The sequence below is a fragment of the Triturus cristatus genome, chromosome 1_2 (assembly GCF_964204655.1).
Source record: "Triturus cristatus chromosome 1_2, aTriCri1.1, whole genome shotgun sequence".
NCBI lineage: Eukaryota > Metazoa > Chordata > Amphibia > Caudata > Salamandridae > Triturus > Triturus cristatus.
In genome coordinates this window covers 1,118,646,392-1,118,663,711 of record NC_140580.1, presented here as the reverse complement: position 1 = coordinate 1,118,663,711, position 17,320 = coordinate 1,118,646,392, and the positions used below count along the sequence as shown (strand labels likewise).

Below are 17,320 nucleotides of genomic sequence, written 5' to 3'. Positions count from 1 at the left end.
AGGGCCCTAGTAGATGACTTACCACAAACAGCGCCGAAAGTATGCAGTAGATGGAAAGAGGTGCTCGGTGATGTGTTGACGCCACAGGATTGGCACAGGGTGCACATGGAGAAGTGCACGGTGAGCTCAAATGCACGCTTTAAGCTCATACAGAATAATCACGTACACCAGGCATACCTCTCTCCTAAAATCTTACATGCCATTTATCCCATCCCTCCCATCAGATAGGTGCCCGCGTTGTGGTGCACCGGATGCAGACTTTGCGCATGTAGTGTGGAGTTGTGCGGTCCTCGCGATAAGAGGGTCGTTGTGCAAGGTTTGAAAGTAGCAACGGGATGGGAGGTCACAGGCACCCCACATGAAATATTGCTGTGCTTAATCCCAGCCCCTTCAAAAAAATTAAACATTTGGCGCAGATTCTTGATGATCGGGCTGGAGCTGGCTAAAAGGCGGATCACCATTAAATGGAGGAACGCCCACCCACCTAGATATGCTGAATGGTTGCGGGGTGTGTCTGAGTGGGCAGTGGCCGAAGAGGTTAGAATGAAACTTGAGAGACGGGATGAACGATTGGCAGACGACCTGGCAGCGTGGAGGCGGATGTTATTAGTCCATGGGGTGAAGATGGAGGGACACAACAGCGAGGCATATATATATTTTTTTTTTAACTTACCAATGGACATGGTCAATGGGTCGCTATGAGTAGAATAAGTACCGGGATACCATGCCCCAAGGAGGCACTGAGACTACGGACACGATAATAGATAATCCAGTAACATATTTGCGCAGCACTGAAGAGATCTGAGACATAGGTCATACGCTTTATATTAATAGATATTGAGTCTTTAACTCCATCACCACAGGAGCAGCCAGGGAGCTGGGGGATGTATGTTCAAATCTGTAGGGATATCATCCTGTGTTTCTGTACATATCATACAGTTGCAATAATGGCTGTGAAATTTACTGTATTGATAAACCAATAAAAAATATTTCGGGGAAAAAAGTATAACCATGTGTGACAAATTCTACTCAACTTTCACTTTGTTTTCAAATCAATAGCTCAAATGGATCAAAATAATACTGCCAAGAATTGTGCCAAATATTTGCGTTTCCGTAGTACCAGCAGATTAGCGGTGATATATACATACACCAGCCACATATAGATGTTCAACATCGTGGAGGTTGTTTGGTGCTGTCCGGTACACTGTTCGCAGATTCGCTCTTGTTAGCCTTCAAGAAACCGCGTCCTCTTTAAACCATCGGGAGAGAACAATTCAAGTTTAATCTTATGTAAAAACTGATCCTGTTTAACCTGACTGGGTACCCTTTAGGCAGGGCCACTGGAGCTAAGTGGCAGGGTTAAACCAAATTATGTGGAAGGTTGACTATATCAGTATTACTACATTATTTTGCCATTTGTACACGTTAACGCTATTTGGGCAAAGTTTTACCTGATTAGTACCAGTTTAACAACGAAATGCAGTTAAGAAGCAACTGAAAGGTGACTAGTGAACCCTTTTCCACTGCAACAGGTCGCCACGTTTTGTATCCGTTTTAGGATGAAGTATGTATTTAAAATCTGCAAATTATGCAGGATAAACTGGATTATGAGCAAATATTTTAATAGGTCATGCTTTTAGGCTACAAGAATACCCTATTCAGAATGAGGACATGTGCAATGCACTTAATACTGCAGTCATTCACAAAAGATAAAGGAAACCGGCAGGAGAACGATGCACTAATAAAAGGCTTAAGATCCCAAGTGTGCAGATAAATTATGTGCTCCTCTGTAGTTCCAAGTCATTCATGTGTGTGTGCTCCAGCACTAAAAAGTGAAATGAAAAAAAGAGTCACTTAGATCCAGGAATGTCCAATGTATCGGTCTAGGTTCCTGGTATAGTGCGTTACGACCCGGACAAGGGGTGGTAAGAGATTCTTACACTAACGTACCATAAATTATCAGTGACAGAAGACTGGGTTTGATTTTACACATTTTTCATTATACACAATGTCTATGTTTTGCCCCGTTCATCAAGAAGCAGATTAATACTGCACTGCGCCTAAAGCCACAAGGTACAATTATGGGAAACGTTTTACTAATCTTGTCCGTGGTGGTCAATGAGCAACGTATTTGGAGATAAACAAAACTGTAGGCAGCGATTATCTTGTTTGTATCATGTGTTCTGTGTACGACCTGTTTTTCCCAACTAAGTCAGGGTGTGAACACCGGCTATTTTTCCGAACAGAAACAAACCTATAATGAATCGAAGGGAAGTTGACAGATTGCCCACTGTGCACGACAACCAGCAGGTGAAATAAAAGAGGGACGATTTACCCACAGCAACCGACTTCAACATACCTTTTCATCCCTCATGTCCTCAAAGACTATTTTATCACTAACATTGCTCAAGGATCTCAACTGCATATCCATCTGCAAGCAGGCGTTCATTTTGCAATGGCGCATCTACAAATAAGCATTGGCAACGCCAACAGATTTTGCCTTTGGAAGTTATTGACATTGCCAATGTTTTTTTTAACTAAGCTGTACAGCATCCCGAAAGCTGTGCAGCAGGGCTAAAGAATTTTAAAAAAAGTTTTCGGATTGACCAGTTGCGTAATTTTGTAGACAGGTGTGCAGTACACGTACAGGTCCCTACAAAATCACATGGCTGCTTTTATTTCTTTTTAGTTACCGATCCGAATTGGAACTGTAACTAAAAAGGGAGGAAAAAAAAAAAAACACACACACAAAAGCATTTTTTTTATGTGGTAGTGGTGGAAGCCATACGGGGGCGGAAGCAACACAGAGGGCACGGGTAGGGGTACAGGGAAACAACACAGAGGTCAAGGGTGGAGGAAATCGGCAAAAGAGCAACGTATTGCTGGTGGTAAACGTCTCATGGGCAGAAGAGAGGAACACTGGGCATGGTGGTGGTAGAGAAGTACACGAGAGGGACAGAAGGATGACACATACTCTGGTGGAGTGCTTAAAAAGAAAATAGTGCTTGGAAAGCGAGCAGCGTAAGGGCACAAGTAATGCATCCATCGTCCAGGGGAAGGAGAAATACAAGAACGGAAGTAAATCCCACAGAAGCTCATTACTAAGAAGCAGCAAATGAGTGAAAATAAAGGCAACCAATGTTAAGCTGTGGGCAGGCTCTAAACCCACTATAAGCTAACAAGATGTCTCACAACAAACATGAGCTGTGTAATACGGGAGACCTAAAAAGCATATAAGTCAAAAAAATAAATGAGTATATAAGAGATGAGGTGCAAGAGGATGATTAGGATTTTTAGAAAGGCCTTTATAAAAACTGAGTCACAATTGCATCCTAATTGAACCGTGGTCTCCTACAATCTTCTAACTTTATAAGAATAGAGGACTGCCACCAACAGTGTTCCAGCTGCATTGCCTGTCAATTCACACTCATTTCCAAGAAATGTATTCAAGGGTCTATTGAACGAGCTGTCAAATCATTCATAAACCGCTACGCCACAAATGTGATCTGTTTTATTTGGTGCCCCTGTGACTTCACTTACATTGAGGAGACTACTCAACAAGTACATTTGGGAAGACTGCAACACAGGAGCAGGATTAAATGTAAAGTCCCTAAAGCACTGCTTGTGATGCATTTCATGGAGTTTAACCACAATGCTGATGAAATAAGATGTCAAGTCATTGAAGCTGCTCGCCCCCCTGAAAGAGGAGGCAACCTGGGAGCGATTCTCCAAAGCATGGAGAGCCAATTGGTAGCAGGACGCAACTCTATAGCAAAAGGCATGAATACAATGGAGGAGTGGAGAGGCTACATTTCCTCTTGTGAAACAAAGTTTCCTAAAAAGGTTTTATTGTTTAACAGTGTCCATGTGAAATGTGATTACTGAATGAAATAAGGACTCTAATCAGGTAATATTGTTAAATATGGTACTCTAGTTAGGACTATCTTATGAATCAACTGGCATACTGACGTGATCTGTAAAATGTGTCTAATGTCAATAACTTCTGGTATGACAGTCATCTCAGATTATTTTTTGATATACGTATGCACTTCGAGTGGCATCTTCTATATCCTAGACATCCACCTTGTGCCTGTATCAAGTCTTTCACCTCTAGTATGACCCAGTCTCTTATTTTACATTGCCACCGAACCCTAAATTAACTTGCCATTAAGGTAGTGGCAGTAGTGCAACCCTCGTTCTTTTTAAATAATCATACAGCTACTATCAATATGGATTCCAAGCCTTGCGAGGAGAGGCAGCCATCTTTTCCGCTTCCTCACAGGCAGGCTAGTTTCACATTAAGACTGACGACTGCACTGTTCTCCTTTGCATCCCGAGATGCTTTGAACATGTCTCCCTGCTAGCCCCGAGCGGGGCTTACTGTACCAGCTTCACCCTTAATTAGGAACTTCCCTGGTTGTGAGACACTGCTAGTCTGCAGCTTCATCAAGTATTGGATTGACTGTCATTGTACCGTTGGATTCTGTTATTACCCTTACTCTTGGGACTCCAGTTTAAGTTGTGGCACTACTTGATGGGCGAGTCTCTATGTAACCCATTACCAATTGTAATTAAACTCGTACATATACAATGCTTATTATTTTTATTGCACCAGCAGGTCAAGCTTGACTTCCTGAGTAAATAGTTTCTGTATTATATTCACTTAAAGTACCACTCTTTTCACTCAACTCAGGTGAGTTGCTGACCTTTAGATGCATCTGAATTGATCCCCCTACGTGTCAGTTATTTTAACACAGACACGCCCACTTTATAGAAATGCACTTGTCCACCAATTCAGGGCTATGGCACACTCCAAACATCAACATACAAATTAAGTCTAGTCCATATTGAACCTCGGACCATTCCTTATCCAATCCCAGTCTCCCAGGATTCTTCACTTAAGTGTCCCCATTATCACCTGTCCTAATGAGACCTCAATATTTAAAAGCGAAGTTGCTGATTGGCCAACGTTAAAAGTCAAGAGAGTCATCATAAAGAACAATGGTTGTGTGCTATTCAGAAACACGTACTAAAGTCTCTATTCATGTATATAGTATTGCTCTTTTGCTTTTATGGGTTTTTCCACTGGGACACACGGCACTTGTCTCTGATTAGCTTTTGTCATTGTACAAAAACTGTGCGTTTATTGAATAACTAATGTTTGTTCTCTGCTTAGCCTTGTGCAAATTCAAACAATTTAAAGGCTAGACTGAACTGACATCCTTCTACACTGAACGTATGCAGTAAAATTTCTTATGCCATATTTTTGTTCACAGTCAGTTCCAAGCAAACCATTGTTTTATATATTAAATGCCCTGGTTCCTACTGGCGTAACGGCTGCTCTTGTTATTTGTAGTTTTCTAACAATTGCTTCATTATGGAACCCCAGGGTCTCCTGAAATCTCTGCATGCGTGCATACATTTCAAAACACTGGCACGTGGAACCAGCAGAATAGCAAGACTCATTTTGTTCCTCACTTTTCTCATTAGAGAAAGGGGGGGGAAATGGAAAAACGAAAAGGAAGAAGCGTTATTAAAGTTTAAACCATCTGCTAAATTATATAACCGTTCTTGCTTTCCACACAGGAGACAAGTGAAACAGTGAGAGCTCAGCCGCTCGATTTCTTAAGTCGAGCAAATCGTGCACATAAACAACACTCTTGGTGCCAAGTTCCTGCGGATTTCAAACAAGCGTTGCATTGAGTCACTTAGCAGACTGCCATGCCAAAAGCCATGCACGTGCTACCAGTCTGCTTGGCTAGCCTCAACGGGGAAGATCGGAGCCCATGAAAGGTGCGAGAGGGATACCTTCACCAGAAGCAAGCCAGGGCGCAGGAGGGCGTCAGCTGCAGAGATTTGGGGGTTAGGAGATGGACTTGCATTCGGGATCATTGAACGCCAATTTGTAAAGTGCGCAAACATTGCCCGGTTGATTTTATGTTCTAATGCCCCACACCGGCTTGGTAAAAAAAAAAACAGTCAGGTAGGAAATACAAAACAATGGCTATCGAACAATTTAGGAAATTTAGAAGGGTGACACCAGCTTTAGCCCCAAACATCAGTTGACAAGAAAGCTGCACCTAACACTGCGACTGTAAAAAAAATAACCTTTCAACAGTATTTACAACAAACATAAATGCCTTTCTCCCAAGATGACAAATGCACGTTTTCTGAAGAATTAGTTGACGAAATAAAATGAAGCCCTGCTTGGAATGGTCTTCTGTCTACATCCGCTGTATGTTCCATCTCAGTGCACTCAATATGTAAGTGACTGGAGATGCCCCTCAATTTAAGAGATGTCTGAATGCAGAGCACGTGTAGCTCCTGTAAAAGACTGTGGGTGACTGGAGGTTGGTGGTAGCTGTTCAATGCACCGCAAGTGGGAAATGTGCCACATGGAACACCTTGTAAAATCATTATTCCCTTTCTGTGTGTGTCTGTTCAGGGTGAGCGCCTGGCAGGATGCCCTTGTCTTTAGCAGGTGTGACAATTCCACCCCAAAAAACACAGATCACTTAGATTACATGGAAACAACTCGACCTTCTTTTCAACTTCACGCTGCACTTTTTTTTTCTTCTTTTTTTTTTTTAATTCGACAGGGAAATGGCTCAATGCACTGCATTTATTTAGCACTATTAATGTAATTATCAGAAGGTAGCTGATGTGCAAAATAGCAGAAGAGAAAACTGCCACGAACCTCAGGTATCTCATTTTGGGATCTGTGGGTAATCATGGAATGCTCCTGCGGGCATCCCTTCTAAATAAAGTTAAAATGTGTATTTGTAAAGCAAATGCTCACTCACCTCATATGCTATATTGGCCCTCAATAACGGATGTTTATTATGAGTCAACTCAACAGTATTCATTTTATCCACCTTGGAAGGAGGAAAAGGCTTTGTGGACACATAGGGATGAACTGGTCCCCCCACCCACTACCAGACCCAGGAGGCAGACAGTCACTGTTGAAGGTTCGCACTCCGGACTTCCCCACTGGATGTTGGAAGCAGTGTGTGGCCTTTTCCAGGGGTCCTGCGGCAAGAGCAGTGCACACTGACACATCCACCCACATACTGTACAACCTGCCACAACAACAGTTGCATTTAAGGATGCATGACCATGCACTGCATAATTGGACTTGCGCTTGAAATAATGTTGCACAGTATGTTGCACTGATTACAGTGCAGGTTCTCGCCGTGCAGACCCACCATAGTGATTTATGGAATAGGTGGGGCAAGCAGATATCTTCCCAGGACAAGTAGATTTCTGTAAAAGTTTGTCCATTGGCCAAGTAGATTTTTGACAAATTTCCACACCCCTGAACACGTAGTTATTGGGACGTATCAATGGAAGGTAATGCCAGTTGTAGGCGGCAGAGGATGACTGGTAGCCAAACAACTCTCTTTGTGCACTTGGAACTCCAGTTTTTGCAAAGTAGACCAGACCAACAAGGGCTTACTTTGTGTGTGTGTTATGTTGTGTGTGTGGGGGGGTTAGAAGGATAAGCAATACATTTTGTCACAGCAAAAAGAAGCGAACATCAAACACACAACACTGAACTGAAGGATAAGTTCAGTTTGATAACTTCTAAGAAGCATGGGACATTTACAGGTGGTACAAGAGATTAGTTAGAAGGTGATACATAGAAAGAAGTTTGGGATAAAACAAACGAGAACGTATAATCTTTTTTTTTAATACTATCCTTACAGCTAGTGTTACTCGAAAGAGAAGTGGGCTTCTTGGGTCTCCCGACATTTGTTTACTTGTCAATGGATCAGAGGTACCAAATAAGTCAAATCAAATTTGGTTCACAGTGAATGGAACACATTCCACGAGTATAGACGTGGTTAAAACTACCCAATAACATTATACAAACAAGACTGGTGGATGAATGGGTCAAACTTAACTGAGGCCATAGGGGTCTGGCCAAATTGTCCAGCAATCAAGCCCCATCTCCGAGCCCCAACCCTGGGCAGCCAAGCCCCAACCCTGAACGGGTATGGTTGCAGAGCATAAAGCTTATGTTGGGTACAGCCAACTCTCTTCAAAACGTGTAGGGATCAAAGCCCAGACAGTTAGCCCAACCCCAGAGCTGTAGTGCATATAAAGAGACAATAGTCAAGTGCCAGAAGGCAATTTGGATGTAGTACCTTATGAGCAGCCACGACACCTACATGCAAAGCTGAGCCGGATGCAGAGTGGTTTTTTTGCTAAAACAATTGGTATGAGGTGCAACAAGCCAGTTAGCTCAATAAAGTAAAGCTAGATTACACCTCCCAGTACACGAGTCAATGGCAAAAAATGCAAGGCCTGGAAAGAAGGTGTTGTGACGGAACAGAGTCAAGTTGGAATGCTAATGCAGAAGCCCTATTCTGCGCTATGATGGACGCAGACGGCCGGCATTTTCGAGGGCCAGATATACTTTCTGAACGCAAAAGCTGAATATAGCAAAAATATGGCTCATACCCGTAAAGACAGTAGTCTATATTCTAAGTGAATACATAACGCCCAATCTCTGTTGTGTTTTAGTCAGTCTAAAATGACATGATTATTGACGAATGATGCACAATATCAGACAAGAAAACCAAAATTAATCAAAAGATGTATGCCCACATGTATGTTTGAGCTGTACCCGTTTGCTTCAATCTCAAAAGCATGTATTTTATCTTTATAGAACCACGATAAACAATCCCCTGTAAATGTAACATTCCCAATTACACTCTGTAATGCACTCCAACGTCCATTTGCCGTGCGTGCTATAGAGAGACGACATTGAATAATAAAAACGACATGGAAGCTGTGGTAAGGGTAGAGCCCCAATTCGGTCATTTCCCATCACCAAGCGATGTGGTTGCAGAGATCTGGTGCCCTCGTCATGCTTTATCCTAGTTACTGTGGCTCGGCCAATTGCCAAGGCCCATTGGACAGTTGTGGTAAGCGTAATTAAAGCCCAGTGAGGAGCCATGTCATATGCCCACGCTTGACGACAGAGGTCTCATGTTTTCAGGAATCAGAACTAATTAGCATACATCATAGGAAATTAGGTAACGATGCCTTTGATATCAATTATAACACTGGCCTCATCCCCCTAGCTGAAGAGTATACAGAGTCCTGGTGGAGGAAAGGGCAGCACAAGCGTGAGCTGGTTGCAGAGCCCTAGTAAACAATAGAGGTGGGTGCAGAACCCAGAGCTGAAGTGGGCGTCGAGCCCAGGGTGCCAGGCCTCACCCCAGATAACTGGTAAGTGCAGAGGCAGAGCTGAGATGGTTGTCGTGTCCAGTGGTTGCCATGTCTCAACCCTCATACTGTGGTGCGTACAGATCCAAGAGGCGAGGTAGATAGAGAACCAAGCCTCACTCCTAAATGAGGTGAGTGAAGAGTACAGGCTACCATGCCTCATCCCTCCCATCTGTGGAAGCTGTAGGGGTGGGGCACGTGGAGGGGTCAGACTGCCATTCTCTATCTCCCGAGCTGTGGTCGGTGCAGAGCTCAGGCTACAATGCTTCATCCGCCTAATCTGTGAATGGTGTAGAATCCAGAACTGAGGGGGGGTGCAGAGCCCAGCGACTGGCATGTCTCAACCCCCATGCTGTGGGGTGGGTACAGAGTCCGGACGGCCATACCGCATCCTCCAATCTATAGACGGTGGTGAGGTGAGGGGCAGACAGCCATACCTCATCCCCTAATCGATGGAAGGTGCAGCACCCAGATGTGAGATGGAAGCAGGGGTCAGACTGCCATGCCTCATTCCCGAATCCACGGACGGTGCAGAGGCCATATGTGAGGTGGGTAAGCCTGTGATGCATGTTGACATAATCTATGGACGGTGTAGAGCCCACATGTGAAGTGGGGGGAGGAGGTCAGACTGCCATGCCTCATCCCCGGATGTATGAACGGTGCACAGATGAGGTGGGGGCAGGTGGAAGACTGCCATGCCTCATCCCCGTATCCATGGACGGAGTAGATCCTAGAGGTGAGGTGGGTCAGAGCCCAGACTCCCATACCTTATCCCCCAATCTGTGGACGGTGAGAAGCCCAGGGCTGAGGTGTCTACTCTGAGCCCAGGGGTGAGGTGGGTGCAAGGGTCAGACTGTGATGGATGCAGACAGCAGCCAAGCCTTACCCCCGGACCCACGTCAGGCACCAGCGCGATGGGAAGGAGCACAAGGTAGCCCCTCCGAAGGGTTCAGTCACACCGCCTCACTTACCGCAGTCCCGGCAGGGTGGTAACAGAGGCAGGAGAAGGCCGGTCCGGGAGCCGCTCAGATCGGCCTGAGCCCTGCGAACACAAGAGGCACTCTCCTGCGGCGGCACAGGGTGGAGCTTAGAGCCCAGGAAGGGGACCGCGGTGCTCCGGAGCAACAGGGGGAGAGGGAGGCACAGACACGGCCCAAGGGAGGTGACGCCGCTCGTTCCGCACGTACAGACAGAGTGGCTCTCGGCAGAGAGTGGCGTCACACAGACTGCTGGTGGGCGGGGCCCAGTCACTCTGGTCCGCCTCGTGAGAAGAGGAGACGCACAAACATTGGTACATCATCCGGATCTTCCGGTTCCCTCAGGCCAGTCGCCGAGTCACTGAGTCGGACAGGTCTACGCACCAACGAAGTGCCAGCATCTCTGCTGACATGTCCTAAGCCCGCCCAGCGACGAAATAAAAGTGCAGCAGGCGCGTACCCTACCCTGAGCACGTGTAACTTGCTCCGGTCAATGATTATCTGGCTAGTGTTTAATTAGCCTTTCGTAAGCCTTACTGCGGTTTTCATGGGCCGAGTAAAGAGAGAACAACTGACCAAGGTTCCGCTTCCAGCCTTTAACAGCTCCAGCCACTACTCAGTCCTCATAAAGATTAGCTCTTAGTACCTGGATGCCTTCAAGGGGCCACGTTTTCGTAACTACGGGCAACAAGCATTTGCAATGCAAAAGGTTTAGCATTTTTGAGAGTCAGACCTAGTGGAGCTGAAAACGACAATGTCTTTTATCTATGTATTTTGGTTCGGGTTTAGTGTACGTATGAACAGAGACGCAGTTGCACCACTTTACAACAGAAAGACGGGGACGGTTTGGGTTTTTTCTCAGCGCTCACCTTATATTTTAACACAGTGTATCAGAATTCAAACAAGCAAATGTGGTGCACATAAGGGAGGAATGAATACCGGACATTCACAACTGGGAACCCCAAAAGGGGTCCTGTATGAATTTTATAAAAATTGACACACACTAATCAGTATATATGAATAATTTAACAGTTACAATATTCAACTCTTCAGTTGCTGTGTTTCTTCTGAATTTGGACTTGTCACGTCAGTATATTATTCCAAGTCTTGGACTCCACAAGTCATTTATTTTGCTTGTTCACAAAGGTTGATTCTTTACAGTAGCCAACACGTGTTTTGTCAAGAATTTCGACTTCGTCAGGGTTTATATTCTGAGTACATTCATATTAGAAGCATAGTCCTGCTATTGTTAGATGCCACTTGTTCACCCTATCTTGTTCAGATACACTTCAAAATGAACCGTCTAGTCATTCAGTGTGTCTATGATGTATAGTCCATTTAAATGTGTTTTCTTACCTGGTGTTGTCAACATCCGTTCTCACCTCATGTTGGAATTTTCATAGTGCTGTATTCTATAGAATGTAAGGTGGATGACACTCGATCGGTGTCAGTTGCTGCTGGACCGTCGAGGGTGTCGGATGCCAGGTTCCTCCTTCTTCAATAAATCTTCATGACTTACTTTCCTGGTGTCCTGTTTCATGACGACGCTTCATAACAATTTTGGCGACGATTTCTGTCTTCCCTCGACGCGGAAAAGAGGTTACCTGGTGATCCATTGAAATTCTCCTCTACCAGAGTTCTGCTAAATAATCCGATGGTAAAAGGCTGCTGTAATTTTGTAGTGGAAATTTCGGAAGACGCTTTCATCTTCGACTTGTGCCAGAAATTTCAACAAAAGCTCCTTGCGTTTCAAGCAGCAAGTCTCGCGCTTTCAACGGACATACTCACGTATGCGTCATCAATTCGGTGGAACGCATAGCCTGCTGATGTTGGAACGCACAGCGTAACGTAGCGCGCACGATGTCATCAACGTGCCACCATCTTGTCTTCGGTAGAGTATTCTTTCGCTTCTTCGAACTTTGAATCCTGCGCTTGGTGAGTTAAATATAAACGGATAATCGTTTCTCTGAAAACGTTTAAGTACAGTTTACTTGCTGTTTCCTTCGGTGATCTGCACACCTTAAAACGGACTAAAGAAAACGGCTCCACAAGTAGTACAGTGCAGTTGCTATTTCTTTCGGTGATCTGCACACCTGAAATGTTTTTTTCATTGTTTTATTAACTTGTTGGGGGTTTATGTGTTGACTGTACTCATCATATTGTATGCTTTTTACAATTCTATCAAAAAGAAAACGGTTTTGAATATGTTGAATATTTAAATTGCTGTCAGTGTTAGTATTGGCAATTTGAGGATAACTTATTCAAAGGTAATTTATTTCTTGTTTGGTGTTTTCCGGAAATGTGTGATCCTCATTCCAATGTCATTATGCCACCTCCGTTTTTACCTTCACCAGGTACTCCCACTATTATATGGGAAGATTGGTTTGCAATGTTAGAGAATTATATTGTTGCTCTTGATGGTGCAAACTTTTCTCCTGCAAGAAAGAAGGCTCTTTTATTAAGTGCTCTGGGAAGTGAGGGTCAACGTGTATTGAAATATTTGCCTGTTGCTTTGGGTCCAAACGGATAACCTATGGATGATGAGTACAAGGATGCCATCAAGCATTAAGAAACCAGGTTTGCAAAAGAAGTAAATCTAGTAATGGCTAGATACACATTTTATACTCAACCGCAGTCTGAAGATGAAAGTATAGAAGAATTTGTAGCTAGGTTACGAGAACTCTCAGTAAAGTGTCGTTTTGGGTTAATGTCTGAAGAACTAATCCGTGATCAACTTATTGTGCAATGTAAAGACAAAAAGATACAAGAGAGACTTTGGGCTGCAAAAAATCCTTCACTAGAAGAGGCTATTGACTTAGCAAAAGTAATTGAGGAGTCACAAAAATGCATAAAGGAACTAAGTAAAAGAGATAAACCTTCCAACGAAGTAGGAAATATTGAAGTTGGTAAGGAAGAGGAATCGGATGTAAATGCAGTTGGTAAAAAAAGCAGTAAGAATGTAAATAGTTTTGGGAGTGTTTCCAAACAAAAGGGTAGAGAATGTTTGAGGTGTGGTAGCCAATATCATTTGGCTGACTATAAAAAATGTTTTGCCCTAGACCAGGTCTGTAGAAAATGTGGTTGCAATGGCCATTATGCACGTATGTGTAGGTCATCTGAGGGCATCGACAAATCCAAATCCAAGGTTAATGTTGTTCAACTTGACACTGGTAAATGCACAGTTAATCGAGTGTTAGTTTTAGGTGAAAACTCTAACACTAGTGTAGTGGGGGATGACATTCAAGATGTACGTAGGCTTACAAGGCCTACTGCTGATTTTAATGTTTGTGGTAAGAATGTTACTCTCATGGTAGATTCCGGCTCTATGTTTACTATTATACCAGAATCTCTTTTCAACACACTTTGGAAAGGCGTGCCGCTGTTGAATAAAGACATAAATCCAGTTAGCTATCAAGGTGAACCGATTGACATTCTTGGATTTATGCATGGGTCAATAAGATTTGGGTCACGATCTACTGATGGGAAGGTTTATATCGCCAAGGATGGTCCACCAATTATTGGTTGGATGCATCAGTATGATCTACATATTATGATAAATCCAAGGTCACCTAACCAGATAATGGTTGTTGAAGAGGATGTCAAAATTGATCATATTTTACAAAGTGCACACAAAGTTTTTGAGGACAGATTGGGGTGTGTTAAGGGATACTTGCATAAAATAATTCTCAAACCCAATGCTTGTCCTGTTCAACATAAGTTAAGGAAGGTACCATTATCAGTCAGGAAAGGATTAAAAGACCTCCTGCAAGAGTTGTTAAGATCAGGAGTCATAGAACCAGTAGAAGCGTCACCATGGGTTTCACCAGTGGTTTTGACTCTTAAATCTGACGGTCGCTTGAGGTTCTGCATAGATTTGAGATCACTCAACCGTGATATAGTTATGGATACGTTTCCCTTACCCAATATAAATGAATTGTTACAGTCTGTGGGTGGTGGTAAGTACTTCTCAAAAATTGATTTGAGGAGGGCTTATCACCAAATAAATTCATCCAGAGTCTAGGTCTCACACAACTTTCATTACCACTGAGGGCACTTTTCAGTTCACGCGAATGCCATTCGGCTTGGTGTCGGCTGCAAGTGTCTTTCAAAGAATGATGAGCAATTTGTTCCAAGGTTTGGTGGGAGTTGTTTATTTTCAAGATGATATTTTAGCCTCTGGAAAGACGGTAGAAGAGCACAATGCCACGTTAAGACAAGTTCTCTGGAAACTAGAGAACATTGGATTGACAGTCAATGGAGACAAATGCAAATTTATAACTGAACAGATTGAATATTTGGGGTACACTATATCCAGTGGGGGTTTGACCCCAAAACACAATTTGTTAGAGGCCATTAAAGATGCACCTCATCCCAAGGACAAAGACCAACTTAGATCTTTTTTAGGTCTAGTAGAGTACTATTCCAAATTTTTTAGGGCATTTGCTGATGTTTCGGAGACTTTGAGGAGTCTTTTGCATAAAGGGACAAAGTTTGTGTGGAGTAAGGAACAGGAGGAAGCTTTTGTAAATATCAAGCACAAGATTTGTAATGCTGGTATTTTGGCTCCTTTTGTCCCTGAATGTAAATCTATTATCTCAGTGGATGCTAGTCTCACGGGAATTGGGGTTGTGTTTTCACAGTTTCAGCGGGGTGTGGTTAAGACGATTGTGTTTGCTTCTAGAACTCTAACACAGGCGGAGAGGAATTATTCTGTAATTGAGAGAGAAGCGTTAGCTGCAGCATGGGGTGTGGAGCACTTCAGAGTGTGTCTTTGGGGATCCAGATTTACGTTGAAAACAGACCATAAACAACTCTTGAAAATTTTGTCTGCAGGAGGAGCGGGTAAGGGGTCTGCTCGTTTGGCTAGATTTGCTGCTAGATTGCAGGATTATTCATATGATCTTGAGTTTATTCAGGGTTGGAGAAATTCACAAGCTGATTGTTTGTCCAGGATGTCATTGGATTGGGAAATAGTTGATAAGGATATTGTAAAGAAATTGGAATCTGAAGAGGCTGTGGCTACTATATGTGAAGTTTCCGATTGTAGTTTGGGTGCGTTTTCAAAAGCACAGTGGGTACAGGAAATGTCGTTGATCAAGAGGGGGGCACCGCGTGAAAACATGGTACCTGTTGCAATGAGGCCTTATTGGAAACTTTTGGACGAATTGTCTGTATGTGGTCCTAGTGTAATTATGAGAGGTCACAGGTTTGTTCCTCCATGTGGGCTTTGTTTACATATTTTTAAACTTGCTCACGAAGGTCATTTAGGACAAGGCTTGACCATCAAAAGAATTAAGCAAGAGTTTTGGTGGCCAGGCATGGATAATCAAATTTGTGAATGGGTTGAAAATTGTATTCTATACAAAGAAAGTGAAAAGAGACTTAAGGTGGGAAATCAGAAGAGCATAGGACATATCACCGATCCTGGTAAGGCTTGGCATACTATATGCTTAGACTTTATTGGTCCACTGTCAGAATTTTCTCTGGGTATGCGCTTTGCAGATGTCATTGTCGATGTTCATTCAAGATGGTTAGTTGTCAGATTTGTTAAAGATATCACCACTAAATCTACTATTGATGTGTTGGAAAATTGTTTCTGGATGAAGGTGTTCCACACGTCTTATTGACCGATAATGGCACACAGTTAACTTCGGGTGAGATGCGCTGTTTCCTGGAAAAATGTGGTATTAAGCACTCTTGCACATCTCTCTATAACCCAATGGGGAATGGCATGGTAGAGAGAGCTAATAGGCTTGTGAAGGGCACTTTACAGTTGGCATTGGCAAATGGTCAGTCTCCGAGACGCTTAATTGAGGTAATGTTGTGTGATTATCGCTCCATAGAGCATAGTGTTACTCATGTGTCTCCTTTTGAGAGCATGAGAGGGCGTCTACCGGGCTCCAGATTAAGGGTGTCAACTGATGGAGGGTCTCCTGAAGATTTTTCTGATTCTAAGTATAGGGTTAGTGATTGGGTAACGTTGAAATGTGGAAGGATAAAAGGTGGTCTTAGCAAATTTTCAGGCCCCTTTCGGGTTATTAGTGTTGCCAAGCATTTTGTTGTTTTGGAAGGGGGACAGAAGTGGAATTTGCGCAGAGTTGCACTTTACCAAAGGAGGGGATCTGTAGTCAAGCACTCTACTGATGATGAAGAGTGTTCTGGAGCGATGTTTATGCCTCATTGTCGTCCTGATTCTGAAAGAGAGAAGATGGGTCAGGTTGTTGTGGAACGTGGTGTCTCACAGGAGTTGAATGATGATGAACACGTTAGTATTCAGGGTGATGCTGGAAGTGCAGGAGCTTTTGAATGTCTTGGCCCTAGAGTCTGTAAGCCTCCTTCATATCTGAAGGATTATGTTACAGTTTGACTTATAAGTCTTTGATGTTATTGTATGTATCTAATGTAATCAGGATACTTTGTTTCTCAAGTAAATTGTTTTTTTTCTTCAGGTTGTTTGTTTTAGTTGTGTTATTCTTCTGTTGTCTTTCATTTGTTTTTTATTTCAAAGAAGAAGGATGTGTTATGATGTATAGTCCATTTAAATGTGTTTTCTTACCTGGTGTTTTCAACAACCGTTCTTACCTCATGTTGGAATTTTCATAATGCTGTATTCTATAGAATGTAAGGTGGATGACACTCGATCGGTGTCAGTTGCTGCTGGACCGTCGAGGGTGTCGGATGCCAGGTTCCTCTTTCTTCAATAAATCTTCATGACTTACTTTCCTGGTGTCCTGCTTCATGACGACGCTTCATAACAGTCCACAATCCAATGTTAAAATCAGTAAATTCAACCGCTATCCTATGGCAGTTACAAAATAGTAATTATTTAAATCAGGTAGGCCTCCGGGTCCAAGTAGGCCCTTATAGTCTGAGTAGATTAATATTAGAAGCATAGTCCTGCTATTGTTAGAATCCATTGGTTCCCCCTATCTTGTCCAGAGAGACACTGCAAAAGGAACCGTCTAGTCATTCAGTGTGTCCACAATCCAGTGTTAAAATTAGTAAATTCTACTGTTTGCCCATGGCAGTTACGTAACTGTAATTGTTTAAATCAGGTAGTCCTCCGGGTCCAAGTAGGCCCTAATTTTTCACTATCAATGTCCGCTGAG

General features: G+C 43.2%; 1 protein-coding gene across 18 annotated transcripts in view; it reads right to left on the bottom strand.

Moving 5' to 3' along the window:
- The window catches only part of GAPVD1 (GTPase activating protein and VPS9 domains 1), a 486,206-nt gene extending 475,781 nt beyond the window's left edge, over positions 1-10,425 (bottom strand). For all 18 annotated transcript variants that reach the window (XM_085613786.1, XM_085613788.1, XM_085613789.1 and 15 more), the window contains exon 1: positions 10,206-10,425. The gene's annotated coding sequence lies outside the window, so the exon portion shown is untranslated. The remainder of the gene's footprint in view (positions 1-10,205) is intronic.
- Positions 10,426-17,320: the final 6,895 nt, after the last annotated feature.